Below are 18,512 nucleotides of genomic sequence, written 5' to 3'. Positions count from 1 at the left end.
TGCCAAACTGCTCACTCAGGCCCCCTCATCTGGCTGGTTTTGGGTGGAATGACCTGGGGTTCTGACTCCCACTTCCTCACTGATTTCAATGAACTGAAATGTCACGTACTTGCAGGACCACAATGCTTTCAAGCTATGTGAGTTTCCTCAAAATATGACAATGAGAAGACTTTCAAGCCAGAAACCCAACACATAAAAAAAAAAATCAGTTATTGGCAAGAAAGTTGGAGGTAGAGATGGGAACATGTTGTCCCCTTCTAGAGCATGAGGATCATGAGTAATTGTGAGCATCACTTCTCTAGAAGTCTCATTGCATTGCTCTGCCCACAGTTAACTTAAAAGAGTTCATGTTAGCAACTGATTTTATTTTCGAATGGCATGACCAGCAACATAAGTAATGTTATCAGTAATGCAAGTAAAATTAAAACTGTTTATTGGGATGGGGCTGTATAAATGAGTTAATTTGAGGTCTGACTTGATGGAGTTAATTCACATTGACCTGGTGTTTGGGCCTCTTTGGATGATTATGATAAGTTGTAGTTGGTCAGTGCTGAAGAGTTTTGTCACTTAGAAAGACAAGAGCAAACTGATGTGAATCAGTAGAATATAAGTTCTAGAATGACAACAGAGGAACGCCAAGATCCAGGCCTTTCAGGCTCAAGTGGTCATCATGGACGGTAGATGGCCTAGCTCAAAACCAACCAACCTCTTGCTTCACAGGTAGCCTCTATGATGAGAATCATAATAGATCATGTAAAAATGCTTATAGGAACCATCACATTTTCTCTGTCTTAAAATAAGGGGGGGAAATACGTTGATCACTCTTGACTTAGGGCACTTGAGAGCTCCAGGCAGGAAAAATATGATGTGTCTTAAAAATTCAGGCCCTGAACAAAACCAAATTCTAATCTCCCTGCAGTTAGGTTTTGTTCCCTGAATGAGTCTGGATCATGGATGCCCACAGACATCCCTTGGCACTTCTGAAGTTCTCAGAGTCCCTGTCTGAAGGTATTCCATTGGACTTAGCTGTGTTTGTTTGCTCCTCAGTTCTTGAAAAACAAAACAAAAATGTAATTATTGGAGACAGGAATTTGTGGGGTGGCACAACTCATTAAAAAGAGCAAAGGTTTGTAGCATGAGACTTGATGGGATCCCAGGTGGGCCACAAGTTATACTCTGATCTCAGATAGATATCTTGCCATCTCTGAGCCACAGTTTCTTTATTGAATAGGGTAATAATCCTATGTAATAAAAGAGAAACATGTAAATTGACCATCCCTTTGCTACACTCACCAGTCAATCAGGAATGAATATGCAAATTATCCTGACAAAGAAAGTGGGCTAATTTGAATACACAGGAGCCAGTAGGAGAGCAGAAGCAGGTGAACTGGCAGCTTGGGGGGCCATGGCACCCTCAGTCACTCCCTTGGGGGGATGTGGCTCCCTCGGTTGCCGGGTGGAGAGAAGAGCAGGAGAGCTGGAAGCTTAGGGGGCCATGACTCCCTCAGTCGCTCCCAGCACAGGGAGCACCAGGAATTCTGGGAATTATAGTTCTGGTGGCAGATGGATCTCCTAGACACTAGAGCAAAGTGAGCCTGGAGCAAGTTACTGATGTGGTGGGGGATGGAGGGAAAGCAAAGGTGAGAGACATAAGTAAAATCAGAGTGTCTAGGAAAAATTAAAGGGAAGATATTCTAAAACTTCCAGGAAATCTCTATCAATGAAGCAAAACAAACAAACAAAAAAGCCTCTATTATTCTGTGAGCAACAAACCAAACTGGGTTGGGAGTCTCAGACAATTCACTCATATGATTGCAAAGACAGACAGAAACTCCCAGATTGGAGAGGGTTTCCCTGAGGGCTCCCAGATTGACGAGGGTTCAGGGTGAGCTGAGGGACCCCCTCAAACACCCCCCCACCCCCTCGTGCATGAATCTTCGTGCACCGGGCCCCTAGTATATATATAAGCCTAAGCAACCGTCTGACCATCCAACCGGTAGCTATGACACGCACTGACCACCAGGGGGAAGATGCTCAATGCAGGAGCTATTGATCTGCAGTGACTTGGCAGCTGCAGTTCTTGGGTGATGCACTCGGAACCAGAGAGGACGGAGCCCGATTCTGTGGTGCATCACCTGAGAACCACCCTCTTGCAATCGGGGGCCCCTTGGGGATGTTGGAGAGCCAGTTTCAGCCTGATCCTCACAGGCCAGGCTGAGGGACCCCACGGTGCATGAATCAGTGCACTGGACCTCTAGTACCCTAATAAAACAGAAAGAGTAATATTTACTCTGAAATTTTATGGAAGGATTGGAATGTGCTAGCATATAGTAGTTCAATAAATATCTGTGGAACATGGTAGTTTAGCTAATTTCAAACACATCAGTCCTGATACAGTTCTAGGACATTCAGGTCCTCATCAAAAGTAGCAGGTAGAGTGGACAGAGGAGTGTCCTTGAACAGAGAAGAATATCTTCTCCTGACAAAGAGCATCAAGAAATCTAAGGTGCCTATGATCATAAAGAGAACTCACCCTACTGCTCAGACAATGAAAGTAAAATAGAAATACTTGGTTTTTTATTGTTGCTTCCGGCTCTTTTTCTCTCACACACTAAGTGCTGTATATCTGGCTTTCTCTTGCTTATTCTCCAGCTCTTTCTCACCTCCTATTTTCCTAGCCCCCTTTCTTACTGTTCTTACACTTCTTTCATGAGTGACTCCAGAGCTAAAGATCATCTTAATTCAACCCTATGACCTACCACAATTTAGGTGAACCACATGAAACAGAAATAACTTTGTAAATTGTAAAATCTTATACAAATGTAAAGAATTATGATGCTGGTGGTGGAGATGATGCTTGTATTAGGATTAACCCAATGGTTTAATAACTCAGCAGTATTGAATTCTAATCTAAGGCAGTTAATGAGCATTTAAACTACTATGCCTTCTGGGTGAGAGAAGAAATTAGTCCAATAATCAATTAAATTCTCTGCTTCTTTGAGTGAGCATATGGTATGAAGAAAGTATCAATGTGTATAATCTTTAGAAAAATCAACTGTATTTCACACCAATTCAAACAAACTAAATCATCATGGAATTGGGAAATGATTGGACATGGATAGCACAAGAAGAGGAGTAGAGAGAAACAATGGTGATTTTGGAGGCTACTCTGCTAGCCTTCACAGCACCTTTGTAAGATTTTCCAAAGGTGGTCCTTCCTGCGGGTGGAACGAGCCCTGTACTAGAAGGAGGGTCTGGTTGGCAGACAGTGGGCTGGATTTCAGCCCAACACCCCATGTGACCAGGTACTCTCATGCAGGCCACCACCTGTCAGCCCTTTGGGTGGTCCAAAGTGGGAACCGTGTGGTCCTTGCAGGATCAGTACTTGGGGTTAGTTCATGTAGTATCTTTTTAAATTGTCTAGAGAAAAGAGTGCATATTTACCTTGAAAACTTATTATGTGTAGTAAAATGTTTAAACAAAAAAAGGTGAGTGCATCAAATATAATGACAAAAGTGAGGAAGTGAAAGGAACAGTTGAGTAAATTATGTAGACTGATTTTCAGGAAGAGATCCAAGCACGTACCTGTGTCCTCGGTAGCCAGTTACATTTTGGGCCTATAATAGACACTTAGGGAAATGTATGGGAAATAACTAAAGGAAGGATGGGACATTGGGAAAAGGGGAAAAATAAAGAAGGAGGTTCTGGATACAAAGGATTTAAAGATTTGGTCCCTGTCTCTGGGATTTCCCCATATCTCCAAGAAGGGCTCACTGGTGAATTGGTAGTTGGTACAAGACTAATTATTTGCATTCTCCTTGGAAAACTTGAAGCATCCTCTTCCCAAGAACAGAGGTAATTTAAAAACCCAGAGTTCTATTCTATTTTTGAGCAAACCCAGATAGTGTCCCTACTTGGAACTGAAAGTGAGATTCTTGTGAGATTTACCTGAGAAGAGTAAGAAATCACAAAAAAGCCCTAAAGTTGTGGGGTGTTTAGGAAGAGAAGAGAAAAAAATCAAAGTGATTTTTGTTATGTTTAAAGTCAATTCCATCATGACTGATAAGGATCAGGTAAATACTTATTCAGCACATTTCAGAATTCCAAGGGAATTTTGGAATAACCACAGTTTGGGTGAAGCTGGTGCAGTTTCCTAAACCCAGAGTCCCTGTCCTAAAGCAACAGAACATGGCAGTAGGTGTCACCACCAGAAAGCATGACTGAATTTCTTTTCCTAGTGGGATTGCAATGCTAGCAGACAGGGTCTTCAAAAGGAAAATAAATTAAAGCTTTTTTTTCCTTCCAAGAAGAGAATGGAATGACTGTTTAGGATAGTAAGATTTTCTCATGAAGGATGCAAGGCAGCCAGGAAGCATGGAAAGTAGCAAATGAGAATCCCATGACTAAATTCTTAAAAAGTGTGAAATAATTATTTTCACAGTAGATTTTCCTTGTTCTTTGGTAAAAGTTGGTGAATGTACTGACTACTGGTTCATATAGATTTTCACTTAGTTGTTTATACTATTCTTTCAAGCTTTCCACCAACCTCTTTAAATAGGGCCTCTAAGAAAAGCTTTCAACGTGAGTAGGAGAAACAGCTGAACACCTTGCCATAGTAATCTGTGGGGAATTGTGTTATTACACTCAATTATTAAATTTGTTTTTCTTCTCACTTAGTGCTCTTTTTCCTCTAACAACTAAAAACAAAAAATATCTAAAATCACATTTTTACTTTTAGTTTATAAAGTTAAAAATTACAGTAAAGAAAGAATAATAAATATAATTATTCTATTGTCTTAATCATTCTATTTTGGTGTTAAATTAACTTTTAAACAAACACCCTATAATTTGAGTAGCAGAAGGCTACCACATTGCACATCTTATTTCATTTTCTATGAGTAAGAAAGATCAGTCCCTTTCAAACCTGAGTAGTTGATATTGATGGCTTTAATTATTTTAGTGGCTGGCTTCTTTCTCACTTACATGGATACATGGAATTTAAAGTAACTTTTGAGCACCTGGAATGTATTTATTTCCCATGGCTTTTCCATTAAAGCCAAGACAATGGCTTCTAGAGTTGACAGCACCTACCTTTTTCCTATTTAACTGGCTGCTATCATGACATTTTATAGTTCAATTTTAAGCACTTTAAATTTAACATTATTTTACCTTAAATCTAATTTATTAAGTGACCCAGTTCACTATGTTTGCTTTAATTCAGTCACAATAATAAACTGCAAAAACATGGGATAATGTGCTTTTAGCTTTATGGTGTGATTCAGTCTTACAGATTCTGATATTAAAAGTATAAATTAGCAAGAGGCAATTACTTGGACAATTCTTTGTTTACATTTAGGCACAGTACACAGAAGATTTTTTAAAAGCACAATTGGTTGGTTTCCCTCCCCCCCCCCCTTACTTTCTGTTCTCAGAATGCTACAATTTTGGTTCGGACCATGTGGTACAATGATGGTGCACATGGGAAATATATCAAATACAAGGTTATCTGTGGGCAGTGGAACTCTGAACAGCAAAAAACAATAAGTATTGATTGAGAATCTGAAGAGGCCCTGCCTTCCAGAAACTCACAATTTTTAGAGAATATGCTAGAGAGAAAGAGAGATGTGTGAGAAGAATAATACTGTACAAGATAATGTATATTAAGTACTAAGTTACAAATGTTTTGAGTTCAGAAGAGTCTAGGAGGATTCACCTAATCCCATTCCCTTATTTTCTGGAGAAAAAAGCAGAGATCCAGAAAGGTTAAGAGGTTTGTCTGGGGTCTCTCAGCTTATATGTAACACAGTCAAAGTCAGATCCAATGTCCACTAACTCTCAGTCCAGGATTTAGGTCCCATCACTGCCATCCTCACTTCCAAAAGGGAGTCAGAGGAGGCTTCATAGTTGACATGGGATTTGAGTTGGGTTTTGAGAACCCATATTCAGGGCTTTCAGGTAGAGGTGTGCTGGCTGGGCACTCTAGGCGCCATTCCAGGGACTCTGATGGCCACCTCCCAGGAAGGAAAACACTCTAACAAAGGGTGGGATTTATACAGGCAGAAAACATGAAATGCTGGTGTAGTGAGATGCTTCCACTGCCCTTGGATGTAGGTAGACCACCTCAGCACAAGGCAGTCCTGAGGGGTGATGTAGGCAAATCAATAGACATCACTTCAGGGATTGTTCACTTCAAGAGTCCTTGGCATTGCTAAAAGCTTGACTAAGGCTTAAATACTGGCTCCCCTGTTTACTGTCTGTGTGATCTTGGGTAAGTTACTTAACCTCTCTGAGTTCAAAGACAGTAATAGCACCTACTCCACAGGGTTGTGAACATTAAATAAGATCATGCTTATAAATCAATTACCAGAGCACCTAGTCTATGGTGTCTTAGTCCATTCCAGCTGCTATAACAAAAATACCATAGACTGAACTCAAATGCTGGCTTAAGCAACAAACATTTATTTCTCCCAGTTCTGGAGCCTGGGAAGCCCAAGACCAAGGTTCCGGTAGATTCAGTGTCTGGTTCATAGACACGTGTCCCCTCCCTGGGTCTTGACGTGACTGAAGGAAGGAGGGTGCTCCCTGGCATCTCTTTTATAAGGACGCTAATCCCATTCATAGGGCTCCACCCTCAACACCTAATCACCTCCTCAAAGGCCACCTACCAATATCACCACTTTGAGGATTAGGTTTCAACATATGAATTGCAGGTGAGGTGAGCGGGCATGTTTAGTCTATAGCAGTCAGTGTGAAACACCTGTTTACTCTGAATTGCTTAAGTTGTGATCCACTGCAGATTTTTGAACTTAGTCTTTGTTTTACTCTGAGCAATCCCTCTGAGGCCTTGGGGAGCTCTCTGCTTTTTCTTCATGACAGCGAAGCACGTACCTGGCCCTTGTGGAAAATTCATTCATGAGCAAAGCCTCTCTGGCAGCTCTCCCTCAGCGACCATAAAGCACGGTGTCATTCATTCGAATGTCATTGTCAGCTACAGTTTCAAATTTTAAATACCTTTTCCAAAAGCAGCTCAGCATGTTGCTACAACCAGCATTCACCACAGAATTACCAAGTCATTCTCCTGTTCTGATTTCGAGGCATCTTCATGTGCTTGAAGGATATATATAATTTCTTTTCCTGGTATCCAGTGTCTAGAGAAGAAGAGCTGGCTGAGCTTGTGGCTGGCAGTGCAAAGACTAAATGATTTCAGGTATCAGGAGCTCAAATCTGTTCCTCCATTAAGGGGGAAATAAGATCACTGGATGCTGGGAGCTCAGAGCTGACATCTGAGACAGCTCGCTCCTTCTCTGATAAGGTGGTGGGGGTGGGCGTGGGGGCACTTGGGTGAAGCGGGGAGGGCAGCTGGAGCGGTCCACCGCTCACTAGAAGCAGGAGGTCTAAAAAGGCAAAAGGGTCATGATGGGCTGCTCTTATAATTAATATTCTCCCAAAGGCTTTCTTCCTAGAGCTGCCCATGCAAAGGCCTCAGTGCCTCTGAATTAAGGTGCTGGTGCTGCTGAGTCGCCCTTGTTAGTGGGGTCCTGTAGGGAAAGGCAAGGGGTGGCCCTGCAGGGATGGGCCGCCCCCTTTCTCCTGGGGGGCGGTAGAGGAACACCAATTTGGAGTTATCCTGGGGCACTTCTTCAGCTCCAAAAAAAAAACTTATTGTCTCAAAGCATCAAAGGGAATGTCTGTTCTTACCGTAGGCATCATTTTGGAGCTTGATTCTGCTTCATTATCCCATGTAGGTTTCCACTAAAGGGAGATGAGGAAAATCCTGCGGCCCATTTCCCTGTGCTGAGGCATCCTGAGATAGGCGGGCTTTTAAGCATTTCACATTTAAATATCTCTCCCGGCGGCCTCTCTACAGCTTCCATTTGGAAATAGGATTATAATGGGTTGTAATGTCTGACAGCCTTTCAAGTCACTTAATTTGACTCATTCTTGTGATTCTTACTTAACTGTTAGATCCCAGCTCCAAACACTTTGTGGTCTTGGGATCATCAAAATTCATAATCCAGCCTGGTCCATGGCAGACACTTAGTTGTCATTTTCTCTCTCAGAGACAGTGGGTAAAGCTGCAGGGGAACCCACAATAAGTAAATTATAAGCTTTGCCTCCTACAGATCTTATCATGGCAGGGAGGGGAGGGGGACTTAAGAGAAATAGTAAGCAGCCCTTTATAAATGATGTGCATAATTTGGTCTGGTTCCTATGGCAGCTCTTTAGAAATATTTATGGACCTCAGTTTCCTTGTCTGTGAAATAGAGATTGATCTCTTAAGGAACTCTTGTAATAACACAGTAATTAAAAGTAGAGGCCCCAAACCAGACTGTGTGAATTCAAATCCTGGGCCTGCTGCACAGATCCAGCTGCTCTAAGTACTAATTCTGGAACCCTGAGCCCGTTACCTAACTTCTCACATTTCTGTGTTCTCACCTGTACAGTGGGGCTTATGACAGAACTCATATCAGGGTTGTTGGAAGGATTAAATGACAAAAGTCCTTAGAACACATTTGGCACAATGGAAGCTCTTGATAAAAATTAGCTATTGATATCATTCATATTCTAAAACATTATAAATTAATTTATTCACTAGTACTGATGAACCATGGAAGTGTGGCTGGAACAGGAACTCAATTCATCTAAGTTAAAAATCCCATTTTATTTTTCCTCTCGAGTAACACTTCCTTAAAATACCAATAACCGTGGTCAAGGCCCAACATAGTGTTGTGTTTTAAAGGCATATGAAGCTCATTAGGAGCTGGGACCCTGATTTCACCCTCTGTGTTTCTCTACCACCTACCCCAGAGGCTGGCACTGAGTAGAAGCTCAGTAAGTGGTAGTTAAGAACAGCACTGTTGAATATGAGCACATGTAAGCAGGCAGGCCATCCCATGATGTCAGGGGTGTCATCAGTTACGGGTTTGTATTAGTTTGCTAGGGCTATAACAAATTGCCATAAACTTGGTGGCTTAAAACAACAGACATTTATTATGTCACAGTTCTGGAGGCCAGAAATGTGAAACTATATAGAGGTGGAAAACTTTTTCCTCACCCCCTCAGGTTTAGTGCCTGGGTCTGAAAATTAAACTGAAGAAAGACAGGTTAACAGGAGAAAAGGCATCCACATTTTATTTGATGTGGTCTTGGGAACATCTTGGGTGGGGACACTCAGGGCAATGGCTCTTTTCCATCCACCCTGGAAGTATTTCCATATTTTAACACCAATTCATGGTTTGGTTCCCTCTTATGCTGCCTAAATATCAGCCCTGCTTGGGGCCTCTGTGTTCAGAGATGACCTGGAATCATTGTGGCCCCACATTCCTAGCCTATAGGCAGAGGGCTGATAGGCCTAGTGGGGAAACAGAGGCCAGGGTGGGGAGAGGTTGGTAGGGCAAGTGACTTCCCTTCAGCCCAGTGAGGAGGTTCCCAGAGGCACCCCTTCTCCCTCCCCAGGAAGGATGTAGCACAATGAGATTTAGGCTGTTAGGCTGTTAGGAGTAACGAAAAAATCCCTTCACCCTCCTGGAGTGTCCTTGCAATGGATAAAACGAGCATGTAGAGTGTGGACATGGGTGAATGTGTGTGGCTGTGAGCATCTTAATGAAATTCTCTACTATGGAAGTGACATCCCTTGTCCCTCACCAGAGCCTCAGGGTAGCCGAGAGCCATGGACAGTCTGATCAGATTTTATTCCTTCAGCAGTTATGACCAGAACCCTTACCAAAGACCTCTCCCACAGAGCACGCATTATTTTAACAGTAACTTCATGTTATTATAGTAAGGGGAGGTTTATATTGTCCTCCTCAGGGTACAAAAGTAATATATGCTCATTGTAGATCACTAAAAATCCAAGCAATAAAGAAGGAAATAAAAAATCACTAGTAATACTAGTATCTACTGATACTTCATGTTTGCTTGCTAGTATTGATTCTCTCTTTCTCTCTCCCCACCTCTCTCTCTCTCTCTCTCTCTCTCTCTCTCTCTCTCTCTCTCTCTCTCTCGTGTGTGTGTGTGTGTGTGTGTATTTTCTGTCATATGTAATGACAATAGCTAACTATAGGGCTCCCCTGCCAGTATTAGGTGTTGTGCTAAGAACTTACAAGGCTTATTTCATTGAACCCATACAGAAAACCTAAGTGAGGGGGTACCATAATTAATAGCATTTTACAAGTACAGAGACGGGGGCCCTCACTGAGTTCACATTTCATATACTGGTTTATATTATGCATTTGACACTTAATAACATGGACATATCCCATGGTATTAATTATTCTTTTTTAATATATATATATTTATTGATTTCAGAGAGGAAGGGAAAGCGAGAGAGAGATAGAAATATCAATGATGAGAGAGAATCATTGATCAGCTGTCTCCTGCACGCCCCCTACTGGGAATGGAGCCCACAACCCGGGCATGTGCCCTTGACCTGAATCAAACCTGGGACACTTCTGTATTCAGGCTGATGCTCTATCCACTGAGCCAAACATATTCTCATGACTATTTGTAACTACCAAGTTGTACTTTTGATTCCTGCACCTTTTTCACCCATCTCACCAACCTCCCTCACATCTAGCAGCCATCAGAATGTTCTCTGCATCTATGAGTTTGTTTCTGTTTTGTTTATTTACTTTGCTTTTAGATACCACATATACATGAAATCATATGGCATTTGTCTTTCTCTGTTTGACTTATTTCACTCAGCATAATAGGCAATAGGTTTATCTATGTTGTTGTAGATGGCAGGGTTTCATTCTTTTTTATGCTAATATCCCATTGTACATATGTACCACTTCTTCTTTATCTACTTATCTATTGATGGACACTTAAGTTGCTTCCATATCTTCACTATACTAATAAAGAGCTAATATGCTAATGGTCGATACCCCTAATAGTAAGGGCCAGGTCATTAGCATATTAGCTGGGGTGTTGCTCCAGGACGGGGCAGAACAGGGGAGGCACCCAGAGGAGGTGGGACCATCCCCTGCCCGGGAGGGATGAGAGTGCACAGCGCCCCCCTCACCCATCCTTCGCCACCCACTGCTGGCACTCTGAGTGCCCAGTGGCCCACCTGCCAGGGGAAGGAGCACAGCGCAGCTCTCCTACGGTGCCATGATGGGGCGCAGCTGCCAGGTTGCTCTGGAGACAGGTGGAAGTGGGGAGGCGCCCAGAGAAGGCGGGACTGAGGGCGGGGCTTGAAGCCGCCAGAGCAGGCCAGAGGGTTGGGGGCTGGGATAGGTGCATTGAGCTCTGTGTGGACAGGTTCGGGTGTCAAGGCAGGGCGGCACCCCCGGATTTCAAATCACACGCTGGGCTCCTAGTTATAAATAATGCTACAATGAATATATGGATACCTATACCTTTTTAAATTAGGGTTTGAAGTTTATTTGAATAAATACCCAAAAGTGGAATTGCTGGGTCCTTCTTGTCTCTTGTTATAGCCTTTGTATTAAGTCTATTTTGTCTGATGTAAGTATTGCTGTCCCATATTTTTTTTTCCATTTTCATGAAATACCTTTTTCTATGCCTTTACTTTTGATCTGTATGTCTTTCGATCTAAAGTGAGCCTTTTGTAGGCAGCATATATAGGGATCTTGTTTTCTTGTTCATTCAGACACCCTATGCCTTTTGATTGGAACATTAAATCCATTTGCATTAAAGTAATTGTTGATAGATATGTAGTTATTACCATTTTATTATTCATATTTTTACCTTTTTAAATCTTTATTGTTGAGAGTATTACAGATGTCCCCCTTCCACCCTGCCTCAACCTAGTTCCCGCACTGCCCCAGGCCTTCACCACCCTATTGTCTGTGTCCATAAGTAATGCATATATGCATATAAGTTCTTTGGTTAATCTCTTCCCCCCACACATGGATATGGGACCATCCCATTCCTCATTCTGCCCCTCCCACCAGTCTTTATGTGGCTTCTTCTGTATATCCTCAGTTGTAGGACTTTTCTTCAGCTAGACTTCAGGCAGTTCTCAATAATGGTTGTTCTGAGGTTTAGTTGCAATTTTGATGTGGTCATGGGAGGAGGTGACCACAGGGTTTACCATCTTAACCAGAATCCTATTGTGAATTACTTTAAAGCCATTGATTGGTCTGAATGAAATTGCTTCCCAAAAATATTGAACTATCTTGGATTCCTATCAGTGGGGTATGAGGTTGTTGATAACATCTCCAGTGTTTTATGCAATTAAAAATATTTTATTTCTCTTTTTAAAGTTTGGGTTTTGAAATAGCTTTTTAATAAGAAACATTTTGGGCTCACAAATAAGAGCCAGTGAAAATAAATGAGTATTGAAGTGGGCAATGAAGCAGAAACTAGATGAATATATATATTAAATTTCAAAAGACAGGCCTCTGGTGTGGAAAAGATAGCTGCAATAATTTAAAAGTAAAACCATAGGTGGTAGATTCTTCTTTTACTTTTTTTTTCCAATTTAAGTGCTGGCTGGTTGTCAGCTTGTTGCCAGGATGGGAAGAAGAAATGTGAACTTTCCATTGAGAAGGTTATGAGAACCTTGTGTGTCTGTGTGTTTGTGTGGGAGTCTGTTGGATTATTCTGAATATTTAGCTTTGAAAACAATCAAACCAATCAATCGCTAGCCAGTAGCTGGATGTGCTGTATATCAAAAGGAGAGGCAGACTGGGTCATGGAGACAGGGGCTGGCCCTTGGCAGAACCAGCTGAGAGCCAGCTTTTATCTGCCTGAACTTGCTCCCTCCAGAACGCACTGTAAATCATGGGAAGAAGTAAGAGTCCCAGGAAGTGACAAGTGCTGGGCTTAGTCACTGTTCTTGTTAATAATTGCATAGCAGCAGATCCCAACAGTTCAGACCAGATCAGACATGAAATGTTCTTTCCCCTGGGAACCGAGCTGGAGGCTTGGCCACTCCAAATCGTCTCTATTTACCCTTATCCTTGGTTTCCAAAGTCTTTGTTGGAAGTATGCACTCTCCCACTGCTAGGCATCAGCTGGTGCTCGAGCTGAGGGTAGGCCTTTTCCAGAATGAGAGGGCCTCATAGGCATCACGTCAGGAAGCTCAGACAGGGCAAAGTAAGGTTAGCCCTTCCACAGGCTAACAACGCCCCTCACAGCTGTACACCTATGGTGGCTGAGGAGGGCGATTGGGATTGACTCACATGCTTATGGAGGCTGAGAATTCCCACAGTCTGCCATCTGCAAACTGGACACCTAGGACAGCAGGCATTGTAATTCAGTTCAAGTCTGAAGACCTGAGAACCAGGGCAGCCGATGGTGTAAATCCCAGTCCAGGGGCAAGAGAAGATGAAAAGGCATGCCCCAGCTTGGTCAATGAGGCAGGAGAAGAGTGAATTGGTACTTCTTTCACCTTTTGTCCTATGGACTAGGTGGACCGGGCCATAGCCCCCACGTGGGAAGGACAATCTGCTCAACTGAGTCCACCTTTTCACCTGCTAATCTCATCTGTAAACACCTTCACAGACACACCCAAAAATAATGCTTAATCTGGGCACCCATGACCCAGTCAGGCTGACACACAACATTAGCCATGACAGTGGCCTCAGGAGGTGACTTTAGAGATTAGGCGGAGAAGTCTCTTTTTCATCCCAGTGAAGCAGAGGCCACACAACCGGAAAGACAACACAATTTCTAAAGAACCAGAGCCATCCAGGACCTGGGGAACTTCTAACAACTGAGTTCACATTAGAAGTAATATCAGGCCCTGGCCAGTGGTCTCAGTGGTTAGAGCATAGGCCTACAGAATGAAGAGTCATGGGTTCAGTTCCTGGTCAAGGGCAATACCTGGCTTGAAGATTTGACCCCTGGCCCTGATCAGGGAACAAGTAGGAGGCAACCAATTAGTGTGTCTCTCTCACAATGATGTTCCTCTCACACGATCCCTCCTTCCCTCCCTCCTTCCCTCCCTCCCTCCTTTCTACTCTGTCTAAAAGTCAATGGAAATAATACCCAGGAAATAGGGCAGGCAGACTCTCAGAGTGCCAAAAAGTTAGAAATGCACAGTCGGTTGCATTCCGGAAGGAGGGTTCCATATCCTCTCATTGCCTCGAGAGCTTGATGCTATGTTTACACTTGCCTTGAAATGTGGCTAGTGCAGCTGAGCAATTGAATTTTTTTTTTTAATATATTTTTTATTGATTAAAATATTACATATGTGTCCTTGTCCCCACGTTACCCTCTACCCCCCACCCCCCCCACCCCCGCTTATGCCCTCACCCCCCCCCCCCCCCCCCCCCGTTGTCCATGTCCATTGGTTAGGCCTATATGCTTGCATATAAGTCCTTTGGTTGATCTTTCCCCCTTACCCCCACCCTCCCCTACCTTCCCTCCAAGTCCCGACAGTCCAATCAATGCCTCTCCGTCTCTGGATCAGTCCTTGTTCATCAGCTTATGTTGTTCATTATATTCCACAAATGAGTGAGATCCTGTGGTATTTATCCGCTCTCAAGTTCCATCCATGCTGTGGCAAATGGTAAGAGTTCCTTTTTCTTCTTCCCCTTCTTAAAGAATATCTTTCAGCATTTCATATAATGCTGGTTTGGTGGTGATGAACTCCTTTAGCTTTTTCTTATCCGTGAAGCTCTTTATCTGACCTTCTATTCTGAATGATAGCTTTGCTGGATAAAGTAATCTTGGTTGCAGGTTCTTGCTATTCATCACTTTGAATATTTCTTGCCAGTCTCTTCTGGCCTGCATGGTTTCTGTTGAGAAATCAGCTGACAGTTGTATGGGTACTCCCTTGTAGGTAACTGACTGTCTTTCGCTTGCTGCTTTTAAGATTCTCTCTTTATCTTTTGCTCTTGGCATTTTAATTATGATGTGTCTTGGTGTGGTCCTCCTTGGATTCCTTTTGTTTGGGGTTCTCTGCTCTTCCTGGACTTGTAAGTTCATTTCTTTCACCAGGTAGGGGAAGTTTTCTGTCATTATTTCTTCAAAAAGGTTTTCAATATCTTGCCCTCTCTCTCCTTCTGGTACCCCTATAATTCTGATGTTGGTACGCTTGAAGTTGTCCCAGAGGTTCCTTACACTATCTTCATATTTTTGGAATCTCTTTTCTTTTTTCTTTTTCGGTTGGGTATTTTTTGTTTCTTTGTATTTCAAATCTTTGACTTGATTCTTGGGATCCTCTTTTCTGCTGCTGGATCTCTGTAAATTATTCTTTATTTCAGTCAGTGTATGCTTAATTTCTAGTTGGTCCTTTTTCATGTCCTCCATGGTCTCCCTATACTTATTGAGGGATTCATTAAATTTATCGGCGGTTTCCATAAAATTCTTGAAAAACCTTATAACCGTGGCCTTAAACTCTATATCCAATCATTTGCTTTCCTCCATTTCTGCCATTTGTGACCTGTTTCTTTGTCTCCGCATTTTGGCAGCTTCCCTGTGTTGATAGAGTGGCCCTGTGCGCCAGGTGTCCTGTAGGGCCCAGTAGCTCAGCCTCCCCAGTTACCTGGGGTGGACACTCTTGGTGCACTCTTGGTGCCTTGGTTGTTGTAGAATCACTGGGAGGAATTGACCTCCAGGCCAATTGGCTGTGAGAATCAGCTGTGTCTAAAGTGGGAGAACTTCTGTGCTGAAGACACCCTTCTGGGGCAAGACTTGCTTCAGTGGGGCTTTGGTGCTCACTGAGTCTGCTCCCTGAGTGCGTCCCTTATGGATCTGAGGAGTTGCAGTCTGGATGAACCCCCTCTGACCACTGGGTACAGTGGCTCCTGGATCTAAGGAGGTGCTAATTCAGCCTCTGCCTGAGGCCACACAGCAGGAGCCACGAAGAGGCTCAGCTGTGAAGCAATGCAAGCCGCTGCGGGGCCTTGGGCCTTCTCTTGGAAGTTCCAGGTCTGCCTGGTTCGGCTGCAGTTAGGTACATTCACATGCAAAAGCCTCTGCCGCAGCCTGGGTGGGGCGGGGTCTCAGGGAGTCAGAGGGCGGAGAAAGCGGCCATGGCCGATTCTCTGCCCGGAGTCGCGCGTCTCAGTGTTCCGGTAACGGCTGCAAGCACCTCTGAGGGAAAGCCGCCCTCAAGTTCGCTCGCTGCCGGACAGACCAGCTTCTCCCCGTATGAGACCTGGGTCCCCAGAGACTTCCCGGAACCGGAGTTCAGAGCCGTCGGGAGTTTGTGATTCAAAAAGACAGCCGCGTCCTCAGGCGCCACCCCCTTTCCTCGCGCGCAAAACGCGCCGCCGTACCTCTGCACTTCACCTCCGCAGCGCCTCTGGCTCTCAGCGTGCTTTTCTTTCCTTCTAGTTGTGGACTTTACACTCAGCCAGCCTTCCTGTTGTTCTGGATGATGTTTGCTCAGTCCTTTGCGGTAATTTTCAATTGTTGTGTGAGGCGACAATTTCCCGGTGTTTACCTATGCCGCCATCTTAGTTGCTCAGCAATTGAATTTTTAATTTAATTTTATTCTAATAAATTATCATTTAAACGGTCACCTGTGGCTGTTGGCTGCTGCACTGGGTAGCTGCAATAAAAAGCTTTTCAGTTTTATGGCTAAAAATGTTGAAAGTCCAAATCCTCTTTTAGACAAACTCTTGACTTAGACAGAGAAGTGTGGTTGCCATTTACTAAAAAAAGAATACTGAGTGAGCAGAGCTTTGGCAAACTGAGGCCGGGGCACAGAACTGAGAGTAGAGAGACAGTAGTGCATTTGAAATGCAACTGAGTTTGTGTCCCTCTCTGTGCCTTGCTGGGGCGTTTACTTCTTTCCTTCCGGTTTGAGCGGTTATTTTGGTGGATCGGTGCTTTCGTGTTCAATGGGTTTGATCTTCACGCAGCAGGGTTATTGCAGGCAGGAGAGCTCTCTGCTTGATCTTCTCGATCTCTCCCTGCTTGTCCCAGCTGCACGGATGGGAGCATGATGCCGTCAGCCTTCTCTCCAGGCGCTGATCAAGTGTGACAGTTTCTGTGATGTGCTCACACAGAAAAATAAACAGCACAGCATAATGAAGAAAAAAGAGACCCCCACAAAAGGAGTCTAACACCCCAAGTGTCACTAATCGTTCTTATTTCTTCGTGAAGTGGGTCCTAGTCAACTCAGTTTATAGTTGTGAGAAAAAAATATTAACCCTAACTAGGGCAGCTCACCTTGTGCAAGATAATTAAGTCTGTTGTGAGGGTCCATTCTTTCATAAATCTTTATTATCCTAATTAATAATTACTTATGGATGATATAGTGGTATCTTTAAGTAAATCACCCTTTCTTTTTTTCAGTTTCCTTCCTTCCTTCCTTCCTTCCTTCCTTCCTTCCTTCCTTCCTTCCTTCCTTTCTTCCTTCCTCCCTTCCTTCCTCCCTTCCTTCCTTCCTCCCTTCCTCCCTTCCTTCTTTCCTCACCTAAGAATATTTTTCCTATTGATTTTTAGAGAGAGTGGAAGGATGGGGGGGAGAGAGAGAAACATTGATGTGAGAGAGACACATCCATTTGGTTGCTTCCTGAAGGTGCCTTGACTGGGGCCACAGATCGAGCCTGCAACCCAGGTACCTGCCCTTGACCAGGAATCAAACCTAGGACCTTGCCATGCATGGGCCGACGCTCTAACCACTGAGTCACACTCGCCAGGGCTTCAGTACTTTTTCAAAGCAAAGGCACCTGTTAAATAAGAAAGTTGACTAGCTAAAGTAAAATAATAGCTTTCTCATTTACTACAAAAGAAACTTCATGACCCCATGTACTCCCAATTAATGCAGAAACAAAATAAATTTCAAAGATTTCTAATATGTGGAACACAGCCAAATGACAAGATGACAAACAAGGCAGGTGACATCGGTGGGAAGCACTTAATGATTCAATAAACAAATAGTTAAGACTATAGAAAAATAGGAATACATTTAGAAGAGTACCTGTTATGTTTACTAGAGAGGGCAAAAGCCAGTCGGCATTGTTATTGTGACTTAACTGACCTCACCGCTGACTTTCTAGGATCAGGATACTGTCTAGTGTTACCTAAGTCAGGTGTTTTTGGATGTCCCCTAGTGTGCATGTGACACTGTAGAAACATTCTCCATTAACTACAGGGAGACGACTTGTGTAATAATTAGGCTTTTTTTAGGAGAGTCCATCCCTACCAAATTTTGAGGTGGAAAATGAGAAAATAATGATATCTGTCAATTTCTTCACTTCAGTTTCTTCAGTTAACTTTAATTTTTTCATTCTAGAGTCCCTTTCCTGTGTTTGCCCCTGTTCAAGGGGCATCGCCACCTTCTGCTTCCTGACCAATGTCAGGCTTGGGCACAGACAGGAAGGCTTCTCCCTGGTAGTACACTTCTGCCCACCACTGCCTTGTACCCCATTGACTTGGTTTCCAAAAGCCAATGTTCTATGTGGATTTCAAAACCATGAAGGTCTTCCTATTCATAATGGCTTGTGTGAAGTGTAGGAAGCAACCCTGTTGCAAGAAAGCCATGTGCCACCTTTTTAGAGTCACAGCCCTGGGGAATCACTGGGCAGGTGTCTGCCATGCTTCTCAGAGCGGGAGTCTTGCGGGTGGCTTTGGGAACAGCTGAA

General features: G+C 43.4%; 1 protein-coding gene across 1 annotated transcript in view; it reads left to right on the top strand.

Annotated features, from left to right (window-relative positions):
• Positions 1–18,512, top strand: part of FRMD4A (FERM domain containing 4A) — a gene marked incomplete at its 3' end in the record, with an annotated part of 458,181 nt that overhangs the window by 90,271 nt on the left and 349,398 nt on the right. The window lies entirely within an intron of this gene.

This window comes from Myotis myotis, unplaced genomic scaffold, assembly GCF_014108235.1.
Source record: "Myotis myotis isolate mMyoMyo1 unplaced genomic scaffold, mMyoMyo1.p scaffold_m19_p_46, whole genome shotgun sequence".
Taxonomy (NCBI): Eukaryota; Metazoa; Chordata; class Mammalia; order Chiroptera; family Vespertilionidae; genus Myotis; species Myotis myotis.
The sequence above is the reverse complement of the archived record's forward strand: the minus strand, read 5'-3'. Positions and strand labels throughout refer to the sequence as shown.